The sequence below is a fragment of the Peromyscus eremicus genome, chromosome 8a, assembly GCF_949786415.1.
Source record: "Peromyscus eremicus chromosome 8a, PerEre_H2_v1, whole genome shotgun sequence".
NCBI classification, from domain to species: domain Eukaryota; kingdom Metazoa; phylum Chordata; class Mammalia; order Rodentia; family Cricetidae; genus Peromyscus; species Peromyscus eremicus.
In genome coordinates this window covers 7,721,094-7,734,401 of record NC_081423.1, presented here as the reverse complement: position 1 = coordinate 7,734,401, position 13,308 = coordinate 7,721,094, and the positions used below count along the sequence as shown (strand labels likewise).

The 13,308-nt window shown below is 42.7% G+C and overlaps 1 pseudogene; it reads left to right on the top strand.

Moving 5' to 3' along the window:
• Positions 1-3,586: 3,586 nt before the first annotated feature.
• LOC131916279 (large ribosomal subunit protein mL42-like) lies at positions 3,587-4,011 on the top strand (annotated as a pseudogene).
• Positions 4,012-13,308: the final 9,297 nt, after the last annotated feature.

The following is a 13,308-nucleotide window of genomic DNA, read 5'->3' as shown; positions in this document are numbered from 1 at the left end:
GGAGATATTCTGTCTCCAAAAAGTAAGGTGTAGGGCAGAGAGGTGTGTCCTTGGTTAAGAGCACTTGTTACTATTGCAGAGGACCTGGGTTCGGTTCCCAGCACCCACATGGTGGCTCACGACCATCTGTCACTCCAGTTCTCAACATCAAGAGTTTGAAACAGCATAACCTATGGACTAGGAATGTAATGAACACACTGGAGAATGTGTTTAGCATGCAATAGGGAGGTCAGAAAATTGGATCTTCTGGCTTCCCCAATATAATTTGAATTGCAATAAAAGGAAACTTTGAAAAAGAACTAAAATGGGTAACTGCTGAGGAACTGCACCCAAGGTTGTTCTCTGGCCCCTATGCTCTCATTCACATATGTTCTCATCTCCCCGTACCCTTCACACACACTATAGTTACCAAGACATACTTCCCTGGCCCGTAACATAGATTCTAGGATCAGAAAATGAAAGTTGAAAAAAAAAAAAGAGCTGGGTATGGTGGCACATCCCTTTAATCCCTGCCCTTGGGAGGCAGAAGCAGACAGATCTCTGTGAGTTTGAGGCCAGCCTGGTCCACAAAGCTAGTTCCAGGATAGTCAGGACTATTACATAGAGAAACCTGTTTCAGAAAAAGAAAGAAAGGAAGAAATAAAGAAAGGAAGGAAGAAAGGAAAGAAGGAAGGAAGGAAGGAAAAGAGAGAGAGAGAAAGGAAGAAATAAAGAAAGGAAGGAATAAAGGAAAGAAGAAAGGAAGGAAGGAAGAGAGAGAGAAAGAGAGAGAGAGAAAGAGAAAGAAATAAGGAAGGAAGGAAGGAAGGAAGGAAGGAAGGAAGGAAAGGGAAATGGAAGCTATCCACACAGACCATACAGGCTGCTGTGAACTAAACAGATTCAGAAAGGGCTTGCATGAATGTTTGATAAGCCCTGTTCTGAGCCCCTAGCTACCAAGTTGGTTTCTCTCTTGATACAATGCTATGAATCAAGGAGTGCACAGGAAAGAAGGACTTGGAAAAGAGGGATTCAGGAAAGAGCAATAGCCTTGGGGAAGACAACATATCACATCCCTGAATACCCCAATAGGTCCTCGCTCCTTTTTTTTTTTTTTTTTGCTTTTATGGAATGTTTTATTTATTTATTTAAAAAAATATTCATTTTACATACCAACCACAGATCCCCTTCTCATCCCTCCTCCTCCTGCCCCCCTTGCCTTTCCCTGCCTCTGACCTACCCCCACCCCCTTCTCCAAAAGGGTAAGTTCTCCCAAGGGGGACAGCAAAGTCTGGTATATTCAGTTGAGGCAGGACCTAGCCCCGCTCCTCTGCATCAAGGGTGAGCAAGGTGTCCGACCACAGGTAATGGGATCCAGAAAGCCAGCTCATGCACCAGAGATCTCCATGAGTAAACTGGGGATGAGGGAGGCAATCGAAGGGAGGGGGTGGAGAATGATAACATGAGGGAATGGGATGGTTGAGCTGGGGGAGAAAAGGAGTGGGAGAACAATGAAAGAGATATCTTGAAAGAGGGAGACATTATGGGGTAAGGGAGAAACCTGGTGCTAGGGAAATTCCCAGGAATCCACAAGGATAGACCCAGATTATTACTAGCAACAGTGGTAAGGGTGTCTGAACTGGCTTACCCTGGTAATCAGATTGGTGAATATCTTGTCATCATAGAGCCTTCATCAAGTAATTGATGGAAGCAGATGCAGAGATTCATGGTCAAGAACCAGGCGAGCTCTGGAAGTCCAGTTGAAGAGAGAAAAGAGGGATTATATGAGCAAGGGGGGTCAGGATCATGATGGGGAAATCTACAGAGACAACTGAACCAAGCTCATAGGGAACTCATGAACTTTTAGACTGATAGCTGTGAAACCTGCATGGTACTGGACTAGACTCTGCATACAGGAGGTGGTTGTGTAGTTTCATCTGTTTGAGGGGCTCCTGGCAGTGTGATCAGGACCTATCCTTGCTACTTTCTTAAGCACATCAGCTTCAAACTCTCATTCCCAGAGAAGGAAGCACATTTGTATTTTTGTTGTTGCAGCGCTATGGAGCACACCAGCACTTTATAGACAAATACTTCACCACTCTGGGCTACAGCCTCAGTCCAAATAGTCTTGATGCAACCTGCATCCTTTATAAGGCTGTTGTGTCTGGATCTAGGGCTCAGGCAGGAGGCAGTCCACTTCCTGTCTTTGGAAACAAAAGTCTGCTCCTGAGTATGTTGTTGAATTTGGTCACATTTCTATAAGACAGGATCTAAATTCCAATGTTTGCAAATAGGGGATTTTGAACAATTAGAAAGCTGAAAGCAGAGTCTAAATAGCATCCTAGTAACAACTGAAGCTGGGTAAAAACTCTCTACAGGGGTCTTGGGTAAAGGGGGTTCATATAGGGGTATCACCCAGTTCACTGGATAAATAATGTACATCCTGGAAAGAATACCCATGCAGTTATTGAAGCAGAGTGAAAGAAAGAAAGATAGAAAGATAGAAAGAAAGAAAGAAAGAAAGAAAGAAAGAAAGAAAGAAAGAAAGAAAGAAAGAAAGAAAGAAAAAGAAAGAAAGAAAGAAAGAAAGAAAGAAAGAAAGAAAGAAAGAAAGAAAGAAAGAAAGAAAAAGGCAACAGGACAGTGTAGTTGTTTGGTTTTGGGCTCTTTTTCTCTTTGGGGAACCCACCACCCAGCTCCCAAATAAATCACCCATGGTTGTTTATTCTTGTTTATCAATGCCTGACCTTATTGCAGCTTAGTTTCTAGCCAGCTTTCTTTAACTTTAAATTATCCCGTCTGCCTTTTGTTCCTGGGCTTTTCCCATTCTCTTACTTCCATAAATCTTACTCTTACTCTGTGACTTGCTGTGTAGCTGGGTGTGTGGCCCGTGGAGTCCTCCTCCTTCTCTGGCTGCTACTCCTTCCATCCTCCTCCCAGACTTCTCCTTCTATTTATTCTCTCTGCCTGCCAGCCCCACCTATCCTTTCTCCTGCCTCGCTATTGGCCATTCCGATCTTTATTAAACCATCAGGTATGTTAGACAGGCACAGTAGCACAGCTTCACAGAGTGAAACAAATACAAGATAAACAGAAGTAACACACCTTAAAATAATATTCTACTACAGGACAGGAATCATGACCAGAATGAGTCACCACAGCAGCATCTGGCCAGACACTCTGAGCTTCACCCTACCCTTGAGTATTAAGGCCTTTGTTTTGTGTGTGTATGTGTGTGTGTGTGTGTGTGTGTGTGTGTGTGTGTGTGTGTGTGAGAGAGAGAGAGAGAGAGAGAGAGAGAGAGAAAGAGAGAGAGAGAGAGAGAGAAATAGTTTTCACTGTTTCTTCAAAAATATACACCTGAAGCAAGATGACAGGCCCTAAGGGTGAGGCTGCAGGTGTCCCTAGGCTCTGTGGCACAGAAGAGCCTGCATGTGGTTGCTCTTTATCTGTAGCACACCACCAATGTGCTAGTGGGCATCTAGCTGCACCATGTTGAACTTGCAGCTCCAGAAATGAAAATCCATGAGCCTAGAAGCAGATTTTAGAGTCTGTTTATCCTCACAGTGTCCTTTTCCCTATCACTTGATAAGGATCTTGATATACAATGGTGGCAGCAGTAAAATGGGTGATGTCAAGCAGGACTATCGAGAAGCATCTATTTCCAATCCCAAAGGGAGCTTTATCTAGTGCTTGTCATAAATCTACATATTCTTCCCTTCCAGATGACTACAATTACAAAGTAGGACTTGCTTTGACATCTGTCAAAGGACAATAGTGTGCCACTGCCCTTCTGTGGATATTCCATACAAACACATGAAACCTACCCCTCAACCTGATCTTTGGCATGATAAAGAACTAAAACCAAATTAGAAGAAAAAAAGCAAACAATTTGATCAAGGCTCCATGATAGAACAACTTAGCAAGGTATTCTTCACTATAAAGTATCACTGGCCCCCACATGGACAGTATCATAAACATATTAAGAAACTGAATCCTACAAGAATCAGGTCACTGCTCTTAATTCTATGAGCATCAAGAAAATGTTGTTTTGTGTCTCTTTTGCCAGCTGAGAAAATGCAACCTGGTATATTAATTAAGATGGTATGCAGGGAAATAATAAAAAATATCTATTCATAGAAAAAATAGACACATGTTTATGACCTCACCATTTCCAAATGTGGGTTGCATGGGTTCAAGGCTCAAGATCACCTCAGCTCAGAAGATATTGACCACAGTAGATAGAGACAAGCTTCCCAAGCTCATCAATGGTTATTACAGTACTGGCTTCCTTGAGGATTGGGAGCCCTATGCTTATTCTGGTTGTTAGCAGGTGACATCTCTCAGATTATGAAAATTACCTGTAGTGCCATCCTGTGGGACCCTGTGGGAGTTTCACAGTGGGAACATTTGTCTGCTTCCATGTGTGCAAGTACAGGGACAACTGCTGACTTTTCACATTCTTGATTAGCTTGGGCTCAACCATGGAAACCTCTCCACACCAACAAATAGTCAATTTCAGAGTAACCTATTACTACCACCAAGGACTTCCTATGTCTTCACAGGTAACTCATCCCACCTGCAAGGGTAGATTTAGACCAAGAGTTTTACAAAAGTGAGAATGCCTTGAAGGCCTCCTTAGCATCCTACCCATGACTCTTGGTTATATCAACAATGTTTCCATACAAACATGAAACAATGTAGGGTCTCACTGATTAAAAATGAGCTTATTCTTCCTGCAGGACCAGAGTTTGATTCCCAACAACCATCTCGTGTTACTCACAATCTCCTGTAACTCGAGGTCCAGGAGATGTTAATAACTTTTCCTGGCTTCCATGGGCATTGCACTCATGGACACACACCACCACCACCACCACACCACACCACACACAAACACTATGATTTTTTAATGTATAAAACATTTTCCTTCCCTCAAGTCTTTCCAGATCCCCTGCCCTCTGCCAATCCAACTTAAAGTTCTTTCTCAAGAAAACAAACAAAACCCAATGCAACAAAAAGTTCCCCGAACCAAGAAAACAAAATAAAACACCACACAAAAAGGAAAAGAAAGAAACAAACAAACAAAGGAAAAACAAAACACCAATGTGTAACCAAATAAAAGCACACACACACACACACACACAAAAAAAAAAAAAAAAAACAACAAAAAACTTGTGTAGTCAACTATATGTTGGTCAGCTACTGAACATGAGACTTGCCCTGGAGTGGTTGATGTACCCAATGTCCCTCCATTGGAGAAAATTGATTTTCTCTCTCCCAGAAGTATAAATGAGAGTTCTATTCTAATGTTCATCCTAGTTGCTAGGTATTCATTCATTCATTCATTCATCCATTTTTTTAAATATAACAAAATAAAATATAATAAGATAAAACAAAAACCATCACATCAAAGTTGGACAAGACAAACCAACCAAAGGGAAAGAACCCAAGAGAAGGCACAAGAATCAGAGACCCACTCATTCATATGTTCAGGAATCCCATAAAAACACTAACTAGAAGCCATATAAGTTCAAATAACATAGTATAGACCCATTCAGACCCTGTGCATGCTGCTTCAGCCTCTGTGAGTTCACATGAGCTTTACTCATGTTGATTTAGAGCACCTTGTTTTCTTGGTGTCCTCTGTTCCCTTTGGCTCTTATATTCTTACTGCCTCCTCTTCAATAGGGTTCCCAAGGTTTGAGGGGAGGGATTTGAGGGGGACATCCCATTTAAGGCTGAGAGTTCCAAGATTTCTCACTCTCTGCTTAATGTCTAGTTGTGGGTTTCTGCATTTATTCCCACATGCTGCAGGAGAAAGTTTCTCTGATGATGGCTGAGCAAGGCACTGATATATGAGTATAGCAGAACATCAATAGGAGTCATATTATCACTGCACCTTTTGGTTTTGCCCAAGTCCCTGGGCTACATAATCTCTGGTTCTTGGTCACCCAAGCAGTGCAGGTTATGGGTTCCATCTCGAGGAGTGGGCTTTAAGTCAAATTAGTTATTGGTTGGTTACCCTGTAAGCTTTGTGCCACTATTGCCCTATCATATCTTGCAAGCAGGAAAGATTATACGTCAAAGTGTTTGTGGCTAACTTACTGTATATGTTTCTCCTTTGGAAGCATGCAGAGTACCTTCCCATACCAAAGACACTAGCATGTAGGCGTGGAGGTTTTATGTAGGCACCAGGTCAACTTCTTCAGGTTCAATGAGTTGTGTAGGTGTTGTCTTTAGCAATGGGACCTTGCTTATCAGTTTGGGGAGTACAACCTATAGTCTTCACAACAGTTTGGGTTGTTTGAAGATTCCCATTGCACCCCTTTGGCAAATAACTCAATTAGATGTAACCTAATTCTAGTACTGGGTACTAGAGTCTTCATTTGGTGACACGAGATGGCTAGTTGGGACTCTGCAATTGTTTTTTTATTAAGTATAATGAACAATGTATTTAACAAAGAGCATGAGAACTATATTTGCCTATAATTCTGACCTAGCCAAAGTCATAACTGTTTTCTAGATGAGGGAAAAAAGATTCAGAGAAGACAGAAATAGAACCAGATCAGCCTGCTCTCTCTCTCTTTTTTTTAATTAAGAGATTTTCTGTTAGTTTTACATATCAACCATGGATCCCCTGCCCTCTCTCCTCCCACCCCCAGCCTTGCCCCCCAACCCACCCCCATTCACACCTCCTCCAAGGCAAGGTCTCCCCTGGGGAGTCAGCAGAGCCTGGTATATTCAGATGAGGCAGGTCCAAGCCCCTTTTCCCTGCACCAAGGCTGAGCAAAGTGTCTCAGCATAGGCCCTAGGTTCCAAAAAGCCAGCTCATACACTAAGGACAGGTCCTGGTCTCATTGCCTGGGGGGCTCCCTAAACAGTTCAAGCTAAACAACTGTCTCACTTATCCAGAGGTCCTAGTCCAGTTCCATGGGGGCTCCTCAGCTATTGGTTCACAGTTCATGTGTTTCCACTAGTTTGACTAGTTGTCTCTGTACTTTTTCCAATCATGGTCTCAATATCTCTTGCTCATATAATCCCTCCTCTCTCTCATCAATTGGACTCCTGGAGTTCTGCCTGGGGCTTGGCAATGGATCTCTGCATCTGCTTCTATCAGTCACTGGATGAGGGTTCTATCATGACAGGGTGTTCAGCCATCCAATCACCAGAGTAGGTCACCCTCTTGACCATTGCCAGTAGTCTATAGTGGAGTCATCTTTAAATATATATAAAGAACTCAAGGAACTAGACATCAAAATACCTAACAGTCCAATTAAAAACTGGGCTACAGAGCTAAACAGAGAATTCTCAACAGAAGAAGCTCAAATGGCTGAAAGACATTTAAGGAATTGCTCAACATCCTTAGTCATCAGGGAAATGCAAATTAAAATGACTCTGAGATACCATCTTACACCTGTCAGAATGGCTAAGATCAAAAACACTGAAGACAGCTTATGTTGGAGAGGATGTGGAGCAAGGGGAACATTCTTCCACTGCTGGTGGGAATGCAAGCTTGTACAACCACTTTGGAAATCAATATGGCACTTTCTCAGAAAATTGGGAATTAATCTCCCTCAAGACCCAGCTATACCACTCTTGGGCATGTACCCAAGGAATACTCAATCATACCACAAGGACACATGCTCAACTATGTTCATAGCAGCATTATTTGTAATAGCCAGAACCTGGAAACAACCTAAATGCCCTTCAACTGAAGAATGGATAAAGAAAATATGGTACATATACACAATGGAGTACTACTCAGCAGAGAACAATGACATCATGAGGTTTGCAGGAAAATGGATGGAACTAGAAAAGTCATCCTGGGTAAGGTAACCCAGACCCAGAAAGACAAACATGGTATGTACTCACTCATAAGTGGATACTAGATGTAAAGCAAAGAACAATCAGACTGCAACTCACAGCTCCAGGGAGGCTAGCTAGTAAAGAGGACCCTAGGAAAGACACAGGGATTGCACAGCAACAGAGAAATGGATGAGATCTACATGAGCAAACTGGGGTTGAGGGGGCTAATGGAGGGCAAGGGTCAGGGGAAAGAGAGCTTAGGGGAGCAGGAGGACCTAGCTGGATCAGGAACAGAATGGGAGAACAAGGAAAGAGATACCATGATAAATGAAGACCCCATGGGAACAGGAAGAAGCAGAGTGCTAGAGAGCTCCCCAGGAATCCAGCCTGTTCTTTTTTAATAGGCAATGTCACATAGAACTGTCCCTGTACAATATCTCTGGGACTTTCCTAATGGACTGCCCGACTACTTAAGAGACAATAAACCTTCTCTATAGTTAACTATCCCTATATTACACATTATCCCAAAATTTAGCAGCTTAATATGAAAGAGCATTTATTTCACTCTCTGGGTATCAGAGAGCCCTAGAATTTGGGGAAATAGTATTGGCTTCAGGTACTCTGAGTGCATCTAATACTACAGATGGGACATGTTGATCTTATCCAGGTGAGAGGGCTGCAGATCTAGCCACATACTGGAACCATGTGGGATAGTTTTACAGACCGAACCTGAGCATTCCACAGGGTTCTGATTTTAGAGGATCTGGGCCTGCTGTGAACAGCCAGGTTCTAGGTTGATACCAGCCTATCCTTGTATATAAGCAGACACTGAGGTGATTCTACATTCTAGAAGGTAATGTAACTGACCTGCTGAGTTTTAAAAAGGGGGGGGGACCATTGGGCCAGCAAGATGCTCAAATGGTAAAGAGGCTTTCTGCCAAGTCTGGAGACCTAAGTTTGATCCCTGCAACCCACAGACAGAAGGAGGGAACCAACTTCAAGTTATCCTCTGACTTCCACACACTATGGCAGGTGTAGGACCACTCACATATACACAAATGCATGAGTAAATGTAACAAAGTTATATCCAGGAATAAGACAAAAGGATTTGAAAGTCTATATATTTAAATTAATTTTTTTTTTTTTTGGTTTTTCGAGACAGGGTTTCTCTGTGTAGCTTTGCGCCTTTCCTGGGACTCACTTGGTAGCCCAGGCTGGCCTTGAACTCACAGAGATCCACCTGGCTCTGCCTCCCGAGTGCTGGGATTAAAGGTGTGCGCCACCACCGCCCGGCTAAATTAATTTTGAAGTTTTATTTTCTTTTCTTCCTTTCTTTCTTGCTTGCTTTTTAAGACAAGCTCTCATGTGATCCTGGTCTTGAAGTGTGTAACTGAGGAAGACTTTGTTCTTTTGCTCATCTTGCCTCTGCCTCCTGGGTGTTAGGATTACAGGCATACAACACATTTGATTTGTGTAGTTCTGAGGATAAACCCAGAAACTCATGAGCAACAGGCGAGCACTCTACCAACTGAGATATATCCCCAACAATCTACCACAGAACTAAAACTCCAACAATCTTTTTACTTTTGCTTTTGATTATTTTTATCTTTAATTGATAAATATATCAATGCAGTACAGTGTAATGTTTTCATATATATGTGTGTGTGTGTGTGTGTGTGTGTGTGTGTATGTATATGAGTATATATGGGTAAACTGGACTGACTGACATCTCTCTCACCTCCTACACCTCTCAATCTTTGCTCTAGAGGTATTTAAAATTTATTTTGACCATACTCCTCAGACTGAGTCACCTTGCCCAGCCTTAATACATGGGAAGGTGCTTAGTCTTACTGCAACTTTGATATGCCATACTTTGTTAACACTCATGGGAGACCTGACCTTTCCTAAACAGAAAGGGAGGAGGAGTGAAATGGGGATGGGAACGGGGGGGGGGGGGTTGTTGGGAGAACAGGAGGGAGGGGAAACTGACTGGGATGTAAAATAAATAAATAAATTTAAAAAATTGCTCCTTCAGCGACTTTGAAATCCACTTTAGTGTTGACTTCCATCATTGTGCTGTCCTAGGCTGAACCTCATTTCTGCTGACACTCTATCTTTTTCACCCACATTCTTCTTTCCTGCCATCCTAGTTCCTGGTCCTCTGGTACCCACCATTCCACCCTGTTCTTCTATCAGTTTAAACATTTAGACTCCACATGAGTGACAGTGGGCAATATTTGTCCTTTTGTGCCTGGCTTGTTTCACTAAATATTAGGGAGAAGACATAACCCCAAAATTGTGTGTGGTGTGTGTGTGTGTGTGTGTGTGTGTGTGTGTGTGTGTGTGTGTGTATGTGTGTGGTGTGTATGCATCTATACAATTAAGCCTTTAAAAAGAGTGTAGCTAAGTCCCATGCCACAACGTGGGTAAATCAAGGGTCTCCATTTTTGTACTGCTCAGTAAGGCCAGTCTGTCTGGTGAGTTTCTAAGGAAATTCTTGGAGAAACTGAAAACTGACAAATGAGAAATATAAAGTGTGGTTTATTGTGATTAGTATTTATTCAATGTATTAAACAGGATAAAGACTTCACTACAGTGTTCCTTCAGCTGCAGGGGCAGAAACCTAGCTTGAACTGACTCAGTAACAGCAGCAAGAAAAGAGAGAGGAAGCCAAGTCTTGGGTGCAGACCTGTCATTTCAGATACTTGAGAGGCTAAGGCAGGAGAATCTTAGGTTCAAGGCCTGTCTGACTTCACATTCAGAGCTAGTTTACAGTCAGTCTAGGGGGCATAGTGAAGAACCTGTCTCAAAACAAATGTTACAAGGTGGCTGGGGATGTTGGTGAATGGTACAGGTCTCACTTAGCATGATGCTCTAGCTTCCATCCCCAACCCTGGGAGGGACTGGGGGCAGGGCTCCAAGTTAGACAAGCCTAATTCCACCAGTGTTTTCAAGTTAGTCTCTCTCCTCATCTCTCACCTCCATATCACTTTATGTTTCTTCCTCCTGGTGTTACCTCTTCACATTCCTCCCATTTTCTTGCTTGGACTAGTTCACTATATATTGCTATCAATGGGAAACCCCATGTAGATTCAAGCTTTCTTTTTTTGCAGGGAAGTTGGTCCAAAGACCTAGTATATGCCAATGCAGGTTCTGATTGGTCCTTGGTGTTCTCTCATGGGGAAGTTTAGTTCAGTGGCATTAATTTTCCTTTGTTACTACAAAAGAGAGGCACCTCAATGAAATGTTCTAGAAGTTGGGAAAGAAGAAAGATGGGGACGAGAATGTGAAGGGGACTAAAGAGACATGGAAGGGAAGGAAGGGAGAGATGGAAGTAGGGTACTTGTTTTCAAAATGTAAACTTCATCCTGATGTGAGCTGAGCAACCATAACAGATCATGTCTTCCTGAAACTTTGTCATTCCTATATATGTGCTCAGTGGCACATGATAAAGCTGGTAAAATCGAGGAACAAATGCTAGCAAGTAAAGACTCCAAAACATCACTGAAATTTAATTTTCTCAACATAAATGACTGTAGTCATTCAGACTAACCATTCTCCCCATCTGGGAGTTACTTTTTGAATCCTTGAAGAAACCAGAAGCACAGACATTGCCCATTCTGCAACTGGTCTTTCCTTGTTTGGATGTCTGCTGAGCTAATAACCCACTGACTGCAGTTTAGGCTTTTGAAAGCTACGTTCTAACATCACACTTTCATCAGGGCGACAGCAGCCTGTCTCTAATGAATTTTTTATTTGTTTACTCATTGCTTCTCTGGGATATGAAAGAAACACTCATCTTTTTAATATTAAAAATAAAACTTTAAGTCAGAACCTCATCCAATGGCAAACTGATGAGCTTCGCTTCAACCAAGAGGGATTCATCAGTGGGAAAATTGCACCCTGAAATAAAGGGAGCTGGGACATCGGGGAAAGGGTGACATGCCGTATGAGTGTTCTTCTGCTGTTTCTTTTTAATCTTTTGTGAGCAGAGGTAAATTATTCATAACAAACAGTGTACTGTACATCATGTGAGTTCCAGGAACTCATTCACCAAACAGCTGAGCTCCCTCCCAGCTCTGCAAGACCTGAGTCTGCTTACTGCCCTCTATGCCCAAGCTGTTTGTTCTTGGAGACTCAGGAACCCACGGGAGCAGAGAGCATCAGGCAGACAAAGGTGGAATAGGGATCTAGATCTCACTTATAGGAGGACTTGTGCTCAGGGCTGTGCAGCTTCTGGGTGCTGTTTCTTTTACTTGTCCACAGAACTCAAAAACAATGTGCAATTGGACAGGAGCAAGCCACAGGATGTGGCATCCACTCTAGACAGGGTACTGGGAACATTTAACACTAATAGCCTTAAATAAGGTTACTCAAGGCAGGAAGAAGAACAAGGGAGATGCTACCAAGGACCACCTAGAAATCCTCTGCACATGGATACATATGGTCGGCCTTTCCTTGGTGTAGAAAGAGGTCACACCCCATTAAGTTGTGTACTTTGCAGTGTTTTTGATGTTAATAATGTATTATGGTTTGATTCTGAGATACCCTGATGTGTGCAGCATGGTCCTCAACTGGTTGTACTAGTTGGGGAACTTTGAGAAGTAGGCCACTAAAGACAAGAGTTCTAACCCAGCCCTGCTGCAGGCATGTGACCAGTTGCATACTTCTGTCCGTCCAGCTGTCATACCATCTCTGTAGTTATGGACAGATATTACTTGAAGCTGGGACCCAACAGAAATCCTATCCTCTTTTAAGTTGTGTATGTAAAACATTCTTGTTTAGGTGGAAGCCCTGCTGGTGCCATATACCCAAGAAGTCTGGAATGATTAGGTGGAAGTCCCACCTCTTCCTCTCCCCAGACTCCGCCCCTAAAAAAGCCTGTCAAGAGTCAGCCCTTCCCTGGGGCTGCTCAAGACCATGCCTGCAGGCTACTTAAGACCTGGTCACCATGCCTGTTATATTCTCTCCTGATTTTTCTCCTGCCTTCCTGAGAGTCACCTGGGAGATGCTTTGCTCTGCTCAGATTAAACCTGGATTTATTAATTCATCTTGATTGGCTCATTGCATCATTGGTGTTACTCACTGGGGCGTGGGTTGAAATTTTTTAAGTCTGTCATGGCAACTTCAAGATTAACACACTGTATATTTAAAATTCTATGAAAACCCATGCAACTACAATATATGAAAGCAAAGCAATAGGTGTTTGCCCCACCAACTCTGCCTGTATTTGCTACAAAGCACAAACTTTATCTCTGAACCTCAGAAATAAACCTCACAAACTAGGGATACTAACCATTTCATTTACTTGTAAAATTAATGAAATAATGAGACCTGTCATGTAAAGAAGTACTCATCAGCCTGTGCAGTGCTTGGAAGTGGAGGCAGAGGGATCAGGAGTTCACAGTCATCCTGAGCTGCACAGAAAGATCAAAGCCAGCATGGGCTGCATGAGCACTTGCCTCTCAAAAACCCAAAAATGAAGAAGAAAGAGGACAAAGAAAAGAAGAGAAGTAGGCAGGG